This window comes from Ambystoma mexicanum, chromosome 2q (assembly GCF_040938575.1).
Source record: "Ambystoma mexicanum isolate Mex_15411 chromosome 2q, UKY_AmexF1_1, whole genome shotgun sequence".
Lineage (NCBI taxonomy): Eukaryota > Metazoa > Chordata > Amphibia > Caudata > Ambystomatidae > Ambystoma > Ambystoma mexicanum.
In genome coordinates, this window is record NC_090924.1 from 21,369,103 (window position 1) to 21,389,295 (window position 20,193).

The following is a 20,193-nucleotide window of genomic DNA, read 5'->3' on the forward strand; positions in this document are numbered from 1 at the left end:
CAGCGATAGGAAGGCCTGGGTTAGAGGCCAGTATGTTCTTCTTGAGTTTCCTCCTGCGAGAGTTAGTGAGAGGTGAAGTATAGGAGATGGAGAAGCAGTTAGATTAGATGGCGAAGATAGAAAGTGCCATTGTGAGGGCACAGAGAATGGTACACTTAACCAGGCAGAGCAGTTGAGGTAGCAGTGCTTAATTTGTGATGGTGTTTGCCGGTGGGCAACACAGGCACTCTTTTTTGGGCACCAGCGTAGATGCGCATGATGTTTGGTATGTAATCTATCTGTTTTATCTTTGAGCATTAACCAACAGAAATTAGTCAACAAACAAAGCTTTTGTTTGTTGACTTATTTGTGTTGGATAATTTATCTTGTGCTCAGCGCTCGTCTGCTTGCAGGCCCCGGCCCAGCCCCTGCGCCTGCCTGTCTACAGCAACGTAGTAAAAGAGAACAGAACAACCAATGAAAACAAACATTCTGTATTACTATGCAGTATTGATACATTCTGTATAGTAACACATAATGTACACTTTTCATTGGCTGTTTGCCAGCCAATCAAATGGTCACGTGTGGTGTGGGGGTTGGCACAGCGCCACCTTCACATCAGAGTTGTAAGGGCATGATGGAGGTGGACTTGTTGTAGATCGTGACTGAGCCTCAGCCTGCTGCCTGACTGAGCTAGGCCCATGGCCCAGTTGCTTGCCTTGCTGCCGAGCCCTCAGCACTTGGGGGGTTGTTTGTTTTTTGTTTCATGTGTGGCACTGGCCTCCACGACCCCCCAGACCTGCAGAGACACCACGCCGGCACCGACTCCTGTCTCCAAAGGCAGCCGAAGCTTCAATCAACACTGGCAAGTAAGTGTGTGACGTAAGGGATGATCAATGTGAACTGCATACATACTCATGTAACTTGTCCTTGGCACACAAGCACAACCTCTGAGTCTCATCTGATCTCGTAATTAATCAGTGCCTTTTAGTTTATGGTCCGATAACACCCACCACCCAGCCTTTACTCCACTGAACTAGGCGCCAGTCAGGATGAATGTTCTGTGAACAAGTGGAAAGCAGTTTAGGGGTTGAGGGGGTCCTCCATGGCACGAAAAATTACCTCCCAAAAACTGCAACCACAAGGCCACGAATTTTTTTAAGGATTTCAGAGCGATAGACGATACTTGCTACTAAACTAAAATGTTAAGATTGCTCAAATGGTTCCATGGAACAAAGTCACTACTTTTCCATACTGGTGGTCCTATTACTGTTGCATTGTTATAGAAACTAAAGGACTGGAAAAGTGAAATATGCCCCCTTACAATCGCGTGATGGATGCCCAGTCCTGTTTTTCTTTGCATTCCATGACTTGTCGTCCTGGATTTCCCCATTTTTGGATCAGGACTTATTTCCCACAATGCAAAGAATGAATTACAACTGGGCATGCATCTCCAGAATGTAATAGGGGTGGATGTGTATGGGACAGCCGTATGGCACAAGGCAGTCTAACTATATGGGTAAGAGGCACCATTGCACATGTGCCCTCTTCACACAAGTGTGGCTTATTAGGCTCTGTTGTTTTGCATGCTCAAACTTTAAGGCTCCCGCTTATTATGCAGAGTGAGTAGGCAACAAACTACACGTTCCATAATGTAAAGTGCTGTTGAACGAGAAGGCAGGGCTGACCCAAGATGTCCCGCATGGTCCCATTGTACAGATGACAAGAATCTGCAAATGAATGGATGTATGAACAGAATTTGGCATTAGACAGAGACTAGTGATCACAGGGCTTTGTTAAGCTTCCAATTTGTTTATATCATGTGTGACAGAATCTGTGGATACAGTCATGGGGGTGCTGTCATTGTGCCAGCAGGTGTGACCAAGAAATAGGCATGGCAGTGGGCAGGGTATTAAGAAGAGCAAGATATGATATATGGTTGTGACTGTGGGTATAACCGTCAAGTCACTGGAGAAGAAGACAGTTTAAGGTACACTTGCACTGCTCTGTGAGGGTGCTGGGGTTTAAGACATGAATAATTCCTCCACAGGTTCTTGCAGGATGATGCAATAGAGGTAACAAAAGTTGTACATGTGAGCAGCCCCTGTGATTTGCCGAGCTGCTTTATCTGGACTGCTTGGTCCCCATGCCGCTTTTCCTCAATGTCTTCTAAGATATGCATGAGTTGCTTAGTAGGTGCAAGTGCTGCTTTTAGCTACACATATTTTTGAAATCTGCTCTATCCATCAGTAGGGAGCTCTTTTGCCGACCCCTAAAAGTATTCCTCCTACACTGGTAACCCTTTTGTGACCAACTGCTTTCAACCTCTGCATCCTCCTGCACCACTGTTTCAACATGCCATTCATCTGCAGGATGTGCCGGGACTTGTTAATTATCTTGCTCGATTTTGTCACCCGGTGGCTTAGTGTTTAATGCCTCCTTCTAAGGTATTTTCAGATACCAGGCCTATGACTGAACCGGCCCGGGCCGCCTGCCGGCCACAGTGCAGGCATTATAGGGCCAGGATTCTTTGGCCCCTGGCACTTATTTATTTACAAATTAAGCAATGGGTACATGGGAGGAGGTAGGGAAGGAGGGAGCACGCGCACAAGGGACACAAACAAGATAAGGATAGAAACAATGGGAAATGACAAGGGTAAGTGAACAGATAACAGACCAGACAGAGGGCAGATGGGGTAACCAGTCAGCACATTCCCATGAAAAGCAGGGTGTGAACACACCTAAAAACGATGTTTTAGAAACAGCAGCAAAACCAATGCAGGGTGTGAGCACGGGTAAATTCAATTCTTTTAACAGCAGCAAAACAATCAGGATGTGAGCAAAGCTAAACACGATTTTAAACAGCAGCAAAACAATCAGGATGTGCACACAGCTAGAAGCAATTTGAAACAGTTGCAGAAAAATCAGGATGTGAGCACCGCTACATTCAAATCTTTAAACTGCAGCATAAAAATAAGGATGTGAGCAAAGGGAAACCTGATTTTGAACAGCAGCAACACAATGCAGGATGTGCACATAGCTAGAAGCAATTTTAAATTGCAGCAAAACAATCAGGATGTGCACACAGCTAGAAATGATTTTAAATGGCAGCAAAACAATCAGGATGTGAACACAGCTAAATATATATATATATATATATATATATATATATATATATATATATATATATATATATATATATATATATATATATATATATATATATTTTTTTTTTTTATTTTTTGGTCAACAGGTATAGCAGCACAACCGTACAGGGGTGTAGGCAGTGAAGGGAAAGTTCAAGAAGGAGGTAAGTGTTATGGTCTGATGCTTGGAAAGAAAAGAGAAGAGAAGAGGTATCTTCTGAGATAGTGTATAGAGATTGTTATGAGAGGCACAGGCACAAAGTTTGTAAGATGATGTAGACAAGTATAGCAATCGGGCACACTTCCGTGATAGCTGAGGGGGAGATCACATAGCCAAAGAGAGCATGGATGAGGTACCAAGCCTCCAGGTGCATAATGATGGGATGCGATCAATAGTGGGGCCTACAGCACCCAGCCAGGCCCAGACAGGCTCATACAGGGCCATAGATAGTTGGGCTTTGATTGGGTGCTGGCTTCAAGTCTGCCGGCACCCGATTGGCTGGAAGTGGTTAGGGAGAGCCAATCAGATGTGAATCGTCCTGGTTGCCATGGCTGCCCTCTGAGGTACCATGGTGTTGAGCAAGAGGGAAGCCATCTTCAAAAAGAACTGGCACATGGCGTGCAAGCCCCTGAGTGCACACAAAGGGCAGAAATGAGCACCAGATGGTGGAACAGTCATTGCATGAAGAGTAGAAGGTAGACAAAGCACATTGACAGAGTTTGCATTAAAAAGCTAGCGGACCGCTGGTGCTGTAGAATGGGTGTGCAGGTCCTCCCTCATGTTGCTCCTGTCCCCGGCTGCAGCAGCGTTGGTGTGGAAAGGGTAGACAGAGGAGGAGGAGGAGGTTGTTTATATATATATATAAAATTGTTTTTATGTTTCTCCAATATACAATTGTACATTAGTACTCTGGGTGGGGAGCGAGCCAATGAGGTGGCTAGGAACGTGGGCTTGAACCATCGGTACAAGTCCGCGTTCCAAGCTGCCTGACGGATGGCTCTCCCCACCACCATCTTCCTCCCAATGCTCTGTCCCATTTTTTTTCACCACCACACTCCCTACTTACCTTATTTTGGCATTGGCCAGTGCCGCGCAATTCGCTTCTTCTCTTCTCCTCCCACAGGCTGCCATGGAAAGTGACTAGGGGCTCCGTATGGAGCCCCACCTTCCCTTTCCATGGTGGCCACCTTGGAAAATTATTTTCCTTCCTACAGCGGGAATCCGCGGGCGTCCCCCTGTAGGATGGAAAATCTTTTTCTTAAGCACCCTGGGTTATTGCTTGGGCAACCCCAGGTGCTAACGGCCTTCATCCCTCATTGCAGGGGCTGGAACGGGGGCTAACGGTCTGGAGTCCTCGTTATCTGCCCTCGCTTCGCTTGGGCCGATAGTTTGAGCTGCCACAGTATTCCCAAATTATACCCATTAGCATAACACCAAATGCCAATGGAAATGTTGGAAATCTTGTTGAATCTATCTTTTTTAATGAGAAATGTAAAGTAGATGAAGACTATAAGATTTTTTTTAGTTCTTTTTTTTAACTGTGAAAGGTGGTTCCTCGAGGAACCTCTTTTATGTTGTTTTTTTTTCTTTCTTTTTTTGCAGGAGCAGTCAGAAAGTAAGGTGGGGAGGGAAATGAGGGAAAAGGCACCAAGCACTAACATGGAGGGGCAGATGGACAACGAAGATGTTGCGCGTGTGTTATATCTAAGTTAGGGGGCAGTGTTTCTCATGCTCCTTCATTACTGTTTCAAAAGTACTTGGAAATTGTTCTCACTGCAGAGTGGCGTGTTGCAGTATATACAGAGTGCTGTTGTCTTCGAAAGATATGGATCAACAGCCTCTTTTATCGCTTGCAAGGTAGCAGGTGGGATTTTGTGTCCCACAGAAGTAGGCTGTGTTTTTACAGTATTGGTTCAGGAAGATGAGGTGGAGGATGACAGCCTACTACTTGCTAAGAAAGGAAAAACCTTTTTGAGAGCATTGCAGTGCTTGATTTGGTGTGACAGCTCATGGAGGTGATCCCATAGGAGTACTGTCCAGGTAGTCTGCGATTGAGTACAACATTGCACTGAGTGCATTTCTGATCCCATTCTAAGATAAATAGCGGTTTTGCTAATATTCTTCCAAGTATGTGTTCAGTGCTAGATTAATAATGGATAATGAGTAAAAATAGGTGTAGGAGCTGTCCAAGGGTAAATTTTGAGTTTGAAAGTTCCTAGATCAGCAGAAAATGTGTATCCAAACTGTCCACGAAACACAGACCCGTTTGCTAAGGGCAGACGCATTTGCAAAAACAGTGGAAAAAGTTGCAAAAAGTGTATTGAAGTGTTAAAAATGATGCTAGAAGGTGGGAAATGGCAGTGTTTTAATGTGAAATTTTACAAATTGGACAAAAGTGTTGCTATATTGGGGTAAGTATGATATTACTAAGTAGCGGGAAATTCGCGTGCAATGGTAAAAAAACATGAAATTCACTGAAAAAACTTTGTTAAATGGACATTATGGTAAAGTTGTACTAATAAAAACCTATGGAAATTCAATGAAAAACATTGTTAAAGGGAGGTTATGGTTACAAGTAAAACCGTAAACCCCAAGAAATTCACCAGTTATGTTAAGCTAAGCAACCATAACTCACACCACCACTGTGCACTGCTAAGACTAACACGGAGGACATCAAAGATGACATCACAAATGTAATTGATGACATCACATATGAAATTAATTTTGATGAAAAGTCCCTACAAGGGGTTGTGTTTATAATGTCTGATAACTTTGAGAACAATGAGAACCACTCTGAGATGGAAAGAGTTGCAATACATAATGGAGGTCTAGAAAAAAGACCTATAATGGGAGGAGGGGAAAGAGAAGAAAAATAGGATGAAAAGGGAGCAGAGGGAGAGCGAATAGAGCCAACATGTGTGTGTTAAGACGGATTTCTGAACTCTGTCCTGGTGGCGCAGAAGTTCAGAAGGCCAACCTAATTACTTGGAACTTCTCTGGCAAAGTCGAGAACAAGGTGAAAAACAACAGCAAAAAGCTTAGGGGTTGCCACATGGAAGGAACATTACCTACAATTACAAAATCTTTCCTAACACTCGCCCCTCCCAGACTATGGACAGGGGGAACTAATCCACCCCTGGATGAGTCTCTTGTTCAGGTCGGTTAAACATTCTGGACAACCCATCAGCATTGCTATGTTGGACACCTGGCCTATGCTCAATAGTGAAGTCGAAGCCTTGTAGACTTATGGACCACCTAAGCAACTTTGGATTCTCCCCCTTCATGTTCATTAGCCACTTTAAGGGCTTATGGTCAGTTTGCACAGTGAAGTGAGTCCCATAGAGGTAGGGCCTCAGCTTCCTTAGGGCCCACACAACAGAGAAACATTCTTTCTCTACCGTGGACCATCTGAGCTCTCTGTCCTTAAGCTGGCGGCTAATAAAATCAATAGGGTGTTCCTTACCCTTCTCATCTACTTGTTATAGTACAGCTCCAATCCCAGTGTCAGAGGCGTCCGTCTGCACGATGAAAGGTCTTTGATAATCAGGGGCCCTGAGGACAGGGGCCTGGCACAAGGAGTCTTTTAAGCCATTGAAAGCCTTCTCACACTCGTCGGTCCAAGTTACCTTCTTGGGTTTCCTCGGAGTTGTGAGGGCAGTCAGAGGGGCAGCTATGGTGCCATAGTCTGCCACAAAATTGCGGTAATACCCCGTGAGTCCTAAGAAGGCTCTCACTTGGGTTTGTGTAGTGGGGGTAGGCCAGTCTTGTACTGCTTGTACTTTACTGGGAAGAGGCTGTATCCTCCCTCCACCTGCTTCATGTCCAAGGTAAACCACTGAGCCTTGTCCAATCTGGCATTTACTAGCCTTTATGGTCAAGTGTGCTTTCTGAAGAGCCTGGAGCACAATCCCGAGGTGTTTCACATGGTCTTCCCAGGTGGCACTGAAAACTGCTATATCGTCCAGATATGCAAGACAGAATACGTCCAACCCATTCAAAACATGATTCACAAGCCTCTGGAAAGTGGCAGGTGCATTCTTCAACCCGAATGGCATTACCCGGAATTGGTATAGGCCGTCTGGAGTAGAAAACGCTGTCTTCTCCTTGGCATGTTCTGCTAAAGCTATTTGCCAATAGCCAGCAGTGAGGTCAAACGTGCTGAGGTACTTGGAGGCACCCAAAGTATCCACCAGCTCATCTGTTCGAGGCAAGGGGTGTGCATCTGACTTGGTGACAGCATTCAGAGCCCTGCAATCCGCGCAGAACCTCAATTCAGAAGTGCCTGCCTTTGGAACCAAAACTACAGGGCTGGACCAAGGACTACTAGAGGGTTCAATCACCCCAAGGTCTAACATTTTGTTGACCTCGGTCTTAATATAAGACCGTACTTTATCTGACATCCTGTATCCCCTACTTTTGGTAGGTACACTGTCTCCTGTGTCTATGTTATGTTTGCACCAAGGTGTCAAACCAGGCGACTGTGAAAACAGGGGGGAAAACTGCCTAAGCAAACTTTTCACCTCAGCCTGCTGATCAGAAGTCAGGTGAGGGGCCACTCGGACACCCTCAAAGGAGCTATCTGAAGGACCGCTCTGGAACAGGTCGGGGAGAGTTTCAGACTCCTCTTCCTCAACGTCTGAAGCCAGTAGCAGTGCTGCGATTTTGACTCTTGGGACGAAAGCCTTCAGCCGATTCACGTGAAACACTTTTGAAGCCTGTCCAGGCCTTCCAAGGTCCACTAAATAGTTAACCTCACCCAGGGGCTCCACCACTGTGTAGGGGCCTGACCATTTGTCCTGTAAAGCTCGAGGCCTTAGGGGATTCATGATCAGGACTTGCTGACCAGGTATAAAGTTGATGAGGGAAGCTTTCTGGTCGTACCAATGTTTCACCAGTGCTTGTCCTGCCTTCAATTTATCACTAGCCAAGCCCATCAGAAGTACCATCCGTTTTCTGAGCCCTAGCACATAATCAACTACATTGGTAGTAACAGGGGGAGTGGGCATCTCCCATCCCTCTTTGACGATGGCTAAGGTCCCCGTACAGGATGACCGAACTGAAGTTCGAAGGGGCTGAAGCCAACACCCTCCTGTGGTACCTCTCGGTAGGCAAACAGTAAGCATGGTAAAAGAAGATCCCATTTTCTTCTCTGAGGTTCCTCCAGAGCCCCAATCATGCTTTTTAACGTTCTGTTGAAACGTTCCACCAGACCATTGGTCTGGGGGTGGTATGCAGAAGAGAACTTGTAGGTGACCCCACATTCTTTCCACATAGCCTGCATATACTTCGACATAAAGTTGCTGCCACGATCCGACACAACTTCTTTAGGGAAGCCAACCCTAGTAAATATGCCAAGTAAAGCTTTTGCAACTGACTTGGCAGTTACAGTTTTCAATGTGATGGCCTCAGGATATCTGGTTGCATGGTCGACCAGCACAGGATAAACCTATTGCCCGAGGATGTTTGCGGGTCAAGGGGACCAACGATGTCGATCCCTACCCTTTCAAATGGTACCCCCACAACTGGGAGCAGTACCAACGGAGCTTGGATTGTCGCGCCAACCTAACCAGACAACTGGCAGGAGGCACAACTCCTGCAGTGACTTTCTACTTGCACCCTCATCTTGGGCCAATAGAAGTGCATGGATAACCTTTGCTTGGTCCTCTTAATACCGAGGTGACCAGCAAGGGGCACTTCATGCGCCAACTGCAGGAGGAAGGGCCTAACAGCAAGGGGAACCACCAACCTCCTATGGTCTCCTTCTGGAGACTCTGTGGGCTCACTATACAGGAGTCCACCTTCCCAATAAATCCTATGCGTCCCAGGAGGTTCACCCTTAAGCTGGGAGCAGTCCTGTCTCCTTAGGCCTTCCAGAGATGGGCACTCACGTTGGCCTTTACTGAATTCGTCCCTATCAGGACCTCCTTCAACTAACAAGTCTTTTAGTTCAGGATGATCGTTGGGGTCAAATACTTCAGGCATCGCCACCTCCTCGTCAGGCTCGGGCGATTGACCAACTTCCTCCACCGCAGTGGTAGGCGAGCTCGGGGGAATATTCTCTTTCCCTCGTCTTGACTTGTCGACTCCTTTCGCCTTGGGTTTCCCCTTCGGCTGGGGCGGCGTATTGGTCTTGGCCAATGCTGCCCGTGCTTGAGACCGTGTGTAGGGTCTTTCGGCAGTGTCTCTTACGAGCCCTAAATCTCTGAGATCATTACCTAACAAGACCTTTCCCGGGACGTTTCTCTGAATGCTCACTGGAATCCTGACTGCTGTACCATTTAAAGTAAGATTTACAGGTATTACTGGGAACATACGGAGTGGGCCGTCATCCAACTTAGTGGGCATCAGAGTAGCTCTGGAAACTTCCTCTGAGTCTACCAAGGTAGAATCCACTACAATGCGACTGCACCCACTATCCCTAAGAGCTGGAGTATCTACTCCATTGATCAGCACACTGTCTTTAAAGTAGTGCTTGGTATTATCCGGAATCCTAGCATAAGCCTCTGCGACTTTAGGCTTCCAGGAACCCAGGGAAACTAAAACTACCTCAGCCTCTATCCCACTGGGAAATGAGTCTGAGGAGAAGGATGCTCCTGTAATCTCTTCTTCCTCGTAGGAGGAGAAGGCCAGATTAGCGGAGTGGACCCCCACAGGTCTAACCTTACACCGGGGATCTCCCTTCACGTGGTCAGTTGCTCCACAAGCAAAACAAGATCCATTGGGTCTGTTTACATAGGGAGGCTTATTGTAACCAGAGTTCTGTTTCGGAGGCTGACCTCCACTACCCTGTGAGTTCTCTTGTGTCTTACCCTTATTTTTCTTTTTGTGGCCCTTTTGAGAAGAAGATTTATCAGATTCTCCACCCTCCTTATCTTTGGACTTTTTCCCTTCCGCCTGCTTACCAGGATGAGTTTTGTCCTTATGGGACACTCGATGTGACACCCATAAGTCTGCTGCAATCGCCAGCTTCTTAGGATCTATCTCCTTCGAATCGGCCAAATGCTGCTTAAGCTCCGGGGAAGAAGATGCAAAAATGTGTTCCAGCATGACAAGATTTATCATGCCTTCGAAGGTAGAAACTTTATAACCTTCGACCCAGCCAGTTAAGTTTTTCAAGGATTCAGTGACATAAGATACCCAAGTACCACCTTCCTTTTTCTTATACTCTCTGAAACGTTTCAAATATTGGGCCGGAGTCTTCCCAAACTTTAAAATGAGAGTTTGCTTTAACATTGCGAAATCAGCTCGCTCAGCCTTCGACATTTCCATAATGGCACTACAGCCAGAATGGGGCAGTCTGCTGAGTAACCAGGCAATCTTATCAGCATTGTCAACTTGTTGAACTTCGCATGCATACTCAAACGCATTCAGCCAGTCCATAATGTCATTCCTTTCCTCATACACACTGAGCAGATCTTTTGGAAACCGTGGATGAGAGGAAGCCCCAGACCCATGTCCAGGACCCTTGGACCCATTTGCAACATGAAGCTTGGCCAGTTCCAACTGGTGATCCCTGTCTTTCTGTTTTTCTGCCTGTTCGATTTTTAGTTTGGCTATGCTGAATTCAAGCTCCTTCTGCCTAAACCGCAGCTCTTGCTTCTTGAATTCAAGCATAGCCTCCCCATCAGCACTGGCAGAGGAAACATTAGACATCTCATCCGCCCTGTCCTTATGGTCGCGGTGGATCAGTGCAGCGGCAGAACCGTCGGTTCTACCAGTGAGAGCAGCCCCACCTCCTTCCGCACTGTCCTCAGAAGTTATAGCGTCAAGCTGCGCTTCTTGCCAGGCCACGATTCTTTGGATCATATCCAATTTCGTGCCTTGAGAGGAAACACCTCTCTCCGCACACACCTTTTTCAATGTTTCTGATTTGGAAGCATTTAAAGTTAACAAGCTATTTGTTTCCATACTGTTGGATAGGACTATGGCCTTTTTAAAGTTATACTATAACAATTCACTACGTGTCCTGTTAGGAATAACTTGAAATGCCTTAGTTCGTGCGCAACACTGGATACCTTCAGTCGTATCCCACTGCTGTACACCAATTTGTTAAGACGGATTTCTGAACTCTGTCCTGGTGGCGCAGAAGTTCAGAAGGCCAACCTAATTACTTGGAACAGGGTAACCTCTGGACGAGCCAGACCAATCAAGGTAGCGATCGCGGTGGTCAAGAGTAGGTCTCAAGAGGGGTGAGGGTGACTGAAAGCCCGCAATGAGCACACAAAGCAAGGACACTTACAAACTACTCCAAACATGTGTTATATTAAAAATATATACACATTTATTCCAAGGCCTTTAAAACAATGACCGTAGCGAGAAAATCACAATATAACGATAGTAAACCAACACATACCATACCAATACAATATATATACAAATACTACAAGTCTCAAGCGTTAGATGCACAAAATGTGTAGTCCACCTAAAAGGGAAGGAAAACAGGCAGTGCGAAATAATGCTTAGACCCAGTCCGCCTTCAGAGTCACCTAATTAAAAGGAAGTCCCAGCCCTACGAAGAGTGGAGCCTTGTGCTCAAAAGTACCTGCACACGCTGGTGCCAACGGGCAGAAGGGGAAGCTCTTCGAGGTAGATCAGGCAGTTCAGTTTAGTGCACAAAAGAAGAAGAACAAGTTCCGCGACTCAAGCGCAGCCTCCACTGTGGGCAGAAGCAGAGCGCGAGTATGGAAAAGGGTGCTGTTTTGACACAGCGGGGAAAAGCTATGGGCTCCTGCAGGAGGGCGACCAGTTCCTAGCTATGCTACTCACCGGTCCCCGATGCAAGCAGACCCAGGCTTCTCCGCGTCCGTTTCAGTCGCTGGCAGGTTCAGAAGCGCAGGGAATGTCTCGTCGTCGTGTTGAGTAAAAGACGTCCCAATCGAAGAAACCCGCACAGTTTGTTACCACAGCAGGGCAACGGAGCGGCCGTGTGTATCTGAGCCAAATGTACACTACTCACTTCAGACCTGGGAACGCCAAGTGTACGAAGCGTGTGAGAGTGACAAGGACTCGAAATACTACACAACCTGGCGGCGGTTACAGAGCAAGACTCCCGTGTAAGCTGGTCAGTCAGCTGGATGGCCCAGAGACGCTTCCGAAGGCTTACTGGCAGGAGATGGTGAAGATGCCGGGAATAGCTGTTCCCGCTATTCCAAGGGTCGAAGTACCAGTACAGGCCTTCTGGTTCGATCAAAGGTAAAAAGGGTTTCACAAGGCGACAGCAGTGCAGAGGGGAAGTCCTTCAGCGGGTCACCAGCGATTCCTCGGTTCAGCCTCTTGGTTGCAGGATACTTGGCTCCTGTATTCCTTTGTTCGTGAGAACTCAGGAGATCGACATGGTAGTGGTGTTTCCAGCCCCCTCTTATCCACGGTTCCCTTCGCGCCAAAACGGAGGGGACCCAATGGGAGATCCGCTCATCAACACTCACACCATTCGTGGACGGACCACGGTGGTCCCAGGCATTTACATCACCCTAGACTCTCTGGCACCCAGGATGTGTATTGGGACCAGCCATCCCAGCCCACATCCTGGAGGCACACACCAGACATGTAGAAGCCCGCGAAAGCATCCGTGTTTCGCGGGAAAGTACATGCCCAAATAAGGAAGGCCCCGGGTTGGCTTGACCTGGGGAAGGTGAAGGGAGCAAGACGGTCAGCGGACAGGACCAAGGAGCCTCGTGGTCTGGCCATTTTGGGAGCCAGGCCACCATTTTGGGTTAAGCGCGAGAAACGCGCTTAGAACGCCAAAAGGAGCTCAAAACACAAGAAACAATTGCTGCCACCATTCCCGTCTGTGAATCACTTGCACCGATCAGTTACAATCCTAAAAGAGTATCTAGGGCCTGTAGAAGGCTAGAGACCCAAGAGAGCTGTAACTTAGCTTACAGTGCCCTCTTGTGTCATGTTGCACGAAAGCCGCAACATGATAAAAGAAACTACGGAAAACAGCGTTTCCCGGTACTGACTGTTTTAAGGGCATGTCAGTTTCCCCGTAAGAAAGGAGCGAAAGCCCAGAGGAGTGCGGCAGAAGGCTGCACTTCTCTGGCAAAGTCGAGAACAAGGTGAAAAACAACAGCAAAAAGTTTAGGGGTTGCCACATGGAAGGAAAATTACCTACAATTACGAAATCTTTCCTAACAGTGTGTGATAGAGGAAGAGAGACAAAAACACCAAAAAGCAAGAGACAGAACAAGAGAGAGGGAGAGGGAGAGGGGAGGGGTAGAAAGAGAGAGAGAGAGGGAGAGACAGATGAAATATAAGAGAACACAGGAGCAACATTGACAAATGGTCCCTTTACAAGGCATGATTAGCTCCACCAGTCCTTCTTTTTCTATGCATTATAGATGTAAAACCTCAGTATTTATAATGCAAACTCAGCTTGATTCAACCTGAGAGATGTTGTAAAATGAAAAGGGAAAGAAAGAGTGGGTGAAAATGGTGGCCAGAACTGGAGGGAGGGGAGGGTAGAGACACAACGGGGTAGAGAGTCAGAATAGATAGAGGAGAGAAAGAACAGAAGGGCCACAGAGAAGAAACAGAACAGCAAGGAGAAGAGAGAAAAGTGGCATCCATTGCGGGAGGAGGAACGGAACAACTAGAAGAGAGTCAGAGACCGAAGACATAACACTGAATAAAGAGATGAACAAATATATGAAACGTCGAGAGGAGATAAAATGGTGCTTGGAAATATAAGACATGACAGACAGGAAGGTGGAGAAGTGGAAGAAATACACAAACAGAGGGAGAAGTGAAGGTGATTCAAGGGGGGTATAGTAATGATAGAACAGGAGCAGATCTAGAAGACAAAACGGGAGAAGCGACAGAAATAAAGTGTGCCAATGAATAAAACATACAGTTGATAGTAACAGAAACGTGTGTCCCTTAATGTATGTAATCAAATGTTCCCCAGTTTATCTTTGGAAAACAATTTCTGAGAAAGCACAATCCATTAAGCAAAAGCAAGGCCAAGCGCATGACATTATTCTAACAGACTGCTCCCCGGTGTATCCCAATAGAATCTAGTAAAAAGGGCAGCTACAATGGCATGGACATCATTTAGGGGTTGCCTGGGATCGCAAATGCGACCGCTGAGGTTTCCCTTGCTACCCCTGTTGTCTCCCTTGCTACCTCTAAAAGCAAGATCCAAAAGAAAACATTTTTTTAAGAAAAATTGAGGCTCTTTCTTTCTGGAGTGGCTGGTTTTCTGATGGCTATAGCCGGTAAGATAGCTCAGTGGGTTGAGCGCAGGCTGCTGCAATGTGTTTGTGATCTGCAGGTTGCAGGTTCGAGTCCCAGTAAGGTTAACTTAACCATTCTTCCAGCTGAGGTTGATAAATGAGTACCAACACAGGTTGGGTGATATTGTATGTATATTTGTTCTATTTGAAGCGCTTAAGCGTAAGTTCTATGTAATAACACATCATTATCATTTGGCCTTGGACGTCTGCTTGCATTCACAGTGATTTGGTAATATGGGCCTATACGGACTGATAATAACAATACATATGGCGATCCATTCTTGTATGAAATGTATATCACTTTACAGTGATATCGTAACCATATGTTTCGTAGTGTACTCAGAAACAGTGCTATGTGATGCCACTTCCTGTTTTGTTGTGGGATGAAAGGTTGTGATGTGCCTTCGGGGTGAGGTCAAATTACATTACATCCTGTGATGTCATCGGAGGTCAAGGGTCGTGTGATATCACTTCCGCAACTGCTGGCATTTTGGTGAAATGATGTCCCTGTACAATGCAACAGTGTCATTGATTTTTTTTTAGAGACCTCTGCTACCTGAAAACACCTGAAATCCATGTTATACACAAGTTGAGTTGAATAAATAAAAACAGACAATAAAAAGGAATGTCAGTACAGTTACCATGAACCATCCATGACACAAAGCTGTCCTCGGAACTATGCATGTTCTATGAAGAGGCTCAACGTTATCTTGAGACAATAGTATACATTGGCACTGATAAAATGGCTTGGTCAGTTAAAAAAACTAGCTTGTGTCGTGCACTGAAGGTTCAGATCCCTTTCTCCCAGCTTGGACTGACATCCGAGGTTGAGAACACGTGTACTTGTGATTTGACTAATAAAAGTGCTAGATAGGTAAACAAGTATTTGAACAGTAAGTAAGTTTTAGCTCATATGTGTCAAGTGCAGCCACTAATCATTAAAATGCTACACAAAAAGAAAAAAGAGGCCCACACATCACACAAAATAAGTAGCAAAACACCTTACATCGTCAAGCATTGGGCATCTGGAACCACCTTCCAATGAATTGACAGGGCCACCAACTAATTACAGAGAAGACTGATAGTCCCACTTTCAGCAAATCACAAACCAGAAACATACACAAGGTGGAAACAATGACCTTCATGCATACCATGTTTTGTATTAATGGTGTGTATTCTATTTTCCAGATAGTGAGAATCGGTGTATACAATATAGCGTATTTCTATTGCTCTTTAAGTAGGACTAATATCAAAAAGATTGACCAGGAAATTCTAAAACCAATGCAATGCTGGGCTTTTTTCAGTTTGTGAAATGGGCTGTCGATATAAGTGATGGAAATGTGTTGAACAACACTAACATACATACACAACATAGCTCAGAAATGTTGTTTCAGCTTTGCCTATATGGAGCGGCTGATATTACCTTGCCCTATAAAACTGAGGCATTCACTTATTCGCTGCGAGCGCGTGCTTGTGTGTGCGTGAGTGCACGTGCGTGCGTGTGTGTAATCTGCCATTTGAAAAATCGCGGCCTTTGATGCCCGTGTTATGCTCTCTTATAGTGCTCATTACTCCATAGGAACATAGCTTTCCCTCCACTGTGGTAAATGCAGTTATTGTTTGTATTGATTCGATTGGAGAAGCAATATTTCTCTAAATAATCTAGCCACCTGCAGTATAACCTCATCAAAAGTAAGTTAATGTATCGTTCAGTAGTTTTTAAAGTAAGTGGTATTGCACTGAAAGATACATTTGGCTCTCCAATCAGTTCTCATTGTTTGTTGTTAAAATGATCAACTATGACATATCGAATATTAAATAAAATGTTACAGGGAGATGAAAAGATATTGAAAGAAACGAGAACGTGCAGTCTTCAAAAGCGAGGCTAATTGAATATATATGTTGTGGGCACACTCGTAATATATCAACACACTGATGCGCTCCTTTATGTTGGGAGATTTAAAAACGCCATTTATTTTAACGAACGAGCACTGCGATAAACTTATCAGGTTACTGAGAGAACAAATACAATTAAGCAGTGAAAATGAAATAGAAGAATAACGAAGCAAAGTGGAAGGACGATCTGAAATATCTAAGCTGAATGGAAATAGCACTACGCTGCGTGGGAGGCACCAATCTGATTGCTGAGATCGCAGGCTCTATCAACCATCGGCACCCTGGGCGGGTCAGCCAATCAGGTGGCTAGGAATGCAGGCCGACACTATCAGTGAAAGCCTGCGTTCTATGCCGCCTGATGGCCTGCTCGACCATCCACCATCTTTCCCAGACCCGACCCCGCTTTAAAAAAAATACCTCTTCCCAATCCCACTTACCTTCTTGCTGCTGCTGCCGTTCCTGCTCTGGCCACCATGGAAATGGACAAGGGGCAGCCATGATGGTAGAGTACTTTCTCTCCGTGAACAGAATACCACAAGGCTTCCCATGCACCCAAAGAAAATACTTTCCATTTAAAAAAAAAACAGTCCCTACGTAGCATGCAACACAGGTGCTAATGGCAATATGCCCATTGTTGGCTGGGCCCACCCTGTGGTAAATGGCCCGCGGGCCCTCATTAAGGGACCCTCGCTTCACTTGGTGCCTTTACTTGGGTGGCGGGCCATTACCCACAGGGTGGGCCCAAAACTTGGGGTCATATCGCCTCAGTGTTATCCAACATTCTAAACAAGCTTTTGCTTATGCATGCCCTATCCCCACTCCACCCTTTCCACTTACTCTCCTTGCACTCAACAGTACCCCACATCAAACTCCCACCTCACTCAACAATGTCATTGCAGCCTCTAAGGTACCCTCCACTCCACTCCCGCATACCACTCCTCTGTTCCTCTATTTACGATAATGCATAGAAGGTTTTGGCGCTGTCTGGATCCCCAACTCCCAATTCTCTTTCAGCAATCGTTTTCATAGTTTTTGACATTTTTGACCAAAACAGGTCAGAAGAATTTGCCTGTGGACCATTGTTTCCCACACAATTGTGACCTTTATCACTCTGGGTTGTTAATGGGAATAAAACCCTTGGCGGAAGGCTACACCAGCCAGTATAGTGGTATACAGTGTTTACATCACATTTTTTATATTGAATGCCCATATATCACATTTATTATATTGAAAATGTTTATAGTGAATGCATTTAGGGGTGCAGTAAAGGGTTAAATAGTTTTGGGAAATGGCCAGGGTGGTTGGTTAGGGGTTTGCAAAAGGGGTTTGCGGGGGAACCCCCCAAAAAAAAAAGAAAAATGTGCATTCACTATACAAGTTTGCAATATAAAATATTCGAGATATGTGCATTCAATGTTAAATATTTTGATATAAAGACATGTAACCCAGTATAGCTCACTATATGAGGCTTAATGGCCTAACTAGAACCCAGGTGGGTGCCTAAGCCAATGAGTTTGCTTGAAACTTGGGATGAATCTCACAATCTTTACCAATATTCAAAGTGAGATGAGTGCTCATCCACCAACACCTCCATTCCCCACTGCTACCCTTCAAAATCTACCCCACTTTCCCTGAAATAGACCCTTAATTCCACCTTCCCCTTACCTTCAACCGCCAACTGCACACACTTTACGTCCTCTATCGCTCACACTGCCGCTTTGCTACCCATATCATGGCAGTCAGGAAAATGGAGAAGGGACGACTGGTAGCTTCCTTCCCCTTTTTTTCACCTGCGTCCATTTTCTTTTGTGGCTCACTTCTTTTTACACATTAATCAGCCACTACACCCTTGCACAAGTTAAAAACAAAAAGCTAGTACGAGTTTGGGGGCACTAGAAAGTTGCAACTACTGCGCCTGATTGGTACTTTAGAGTGTATCCTGCTGCATCCGATGGTGCTTCTAAGGACAGTGCCCTACAGTCATGGAATGAGAAGGAAGGAAGAAGGATGGAGGCCCTGCATAGTTGCGCTAGATATTGTACAATAGATGAGTGTAGAGTCTCTCTATTTATAAGTCCGACACTATTCTCATAGCAGTGTAACAAGTGTTTTTATTCAAGTACCTGACACGTGTTTCGACCCTCAGGGGTCATTTTCAAGGCTGTTTGTGTCGAGTCACCTGGCGGCACAAGAAGCCATTAGCACCCTGGGACTTGGACTCGGTGTACTAAATGCAAGTGGTAACAGTGCCAGAACTTGGCGTTGTGCCTTGGGCACTGATACGTCACCGGTCAGTGAAGCATTTGGAAGAGATATTATTGTTTAATTAGCATATTGGAATATGTGGTATGTCGCTTTCTGAATGAATCTAATTTCATTTTCTCAAGCCCTGTAACACCTTCTTCCTTGCTAAAATCACTGCCTTGTGTGTCAAAGGGTGCTTTCCCTGAAGAGTCACGGATTGAGATCATGCTAAGCACCTCCCCAGGCACCTGTAACTCCAATTGTAACTCTCATGTATTTGGTAAATTAGGTGGGAGTGCCAATAGGGCAAACCCCCCTCTTCCCCTTGCCAACACAGTGGCCATTGTATTTGAGTTTGGAACGGGATGAGGTGGTGGCAAAGGAATGTTGCAGACCATGTTCCGTCTGCAACAACTGTTGTACCAGAATATGAGTATAATCAAGGCTAATCGTCGTTCACTTAGAATGAATGCTGCAAGTGGAGTATAGGAGAAGCCGACAGGTTCTCCAGGATAACCAGCATCCCCAGGGTTGTTTTACAACCTCTGAGCTTCTTTTAATTGGAACATGCTCTAATCATTTAAAATTCTTCTGAATTCGGTTGTACTGGAATAAAAGGCGAATGGCTATTGTTTTTGCCTTTATTGTATGCCTAGCACAATAACGTTGGTGCAGGCCTTGATAGATGCCATAGCGCCAACATTAAAATATTTGAAAATATCGTGCGCTTGATTTATTTTTATTGTAGTTCTTCTTGATTTAGGGACAGCAAATGTGATGCTCAACCGCTCATAGATGGGCCAGTCGGTTTGCCAGTCGAGGTAAAGACCAAGGGCCAATAACAATGTCTGAGGGCTAAAACGGGCTTGAGAAGCCTACCCCTAATGAATGTGTCAGCATGTGTGCCTCCTTGAGCAATGACTGGGTTGTTGTACGTCGTTTTAAGGGGAACATTGTCAGGATTAGTAAACAAGTAGTGATTTCCTTCAAACTTAAATAAATACATGAAGGAAGGGCATCATAGAAGTGGTGGAAGAGGTCTCCATGAGGAGACCCTCTACTATTGCTATCATGGCCAAGGTGGAAGCAGATGGGGTGTGGAAGGAGGGTGTGTAGAGCATCACTCTCAAAATATGGTAAGTGTAAGATTACTTAAAGAAGGAACACGAAAATGAGAAGAGGGTGCAAGCAGGCTTAAACTGGTAGGTAAAACTGGCAATCTGAGCAATTTCACTGGCTGCTCATCCTAAGAGCGGCTGTGTTCCATCAGTGCACATAAACATACGCAGATTATGCGATATTGTATTATATTTCGGGTTTATGGTTTTCAGTGTTTATGTTTTGTCAAATTCAGCAGTGTTTTTCCAGTGTTTTTGCAAAGTGTAAAACACTATTTATATCAGTTTTTAAATATTTTTACAGGAAATAATGGAGCACAACAGTGTTTGCCCAGTGTCTATGAAAAACATGCAATTATTGAAATACATACTTTTGGGCTAGAAATTAATGGGATATACAATGCTGCTAATGGAGAGGCTATAGAGCGAACAGTCTCTCAAAAGTAGTAGCCAAGATGCTCCTACTGAAAAAGCCAGAAACAGATGTCAGTGAGCCACTGCCTGTGGAAAGGATGTAGGCAATTTTGTGTACAGAATGATACCCTTACTATCCACAGCGGGTACCATAACGTATG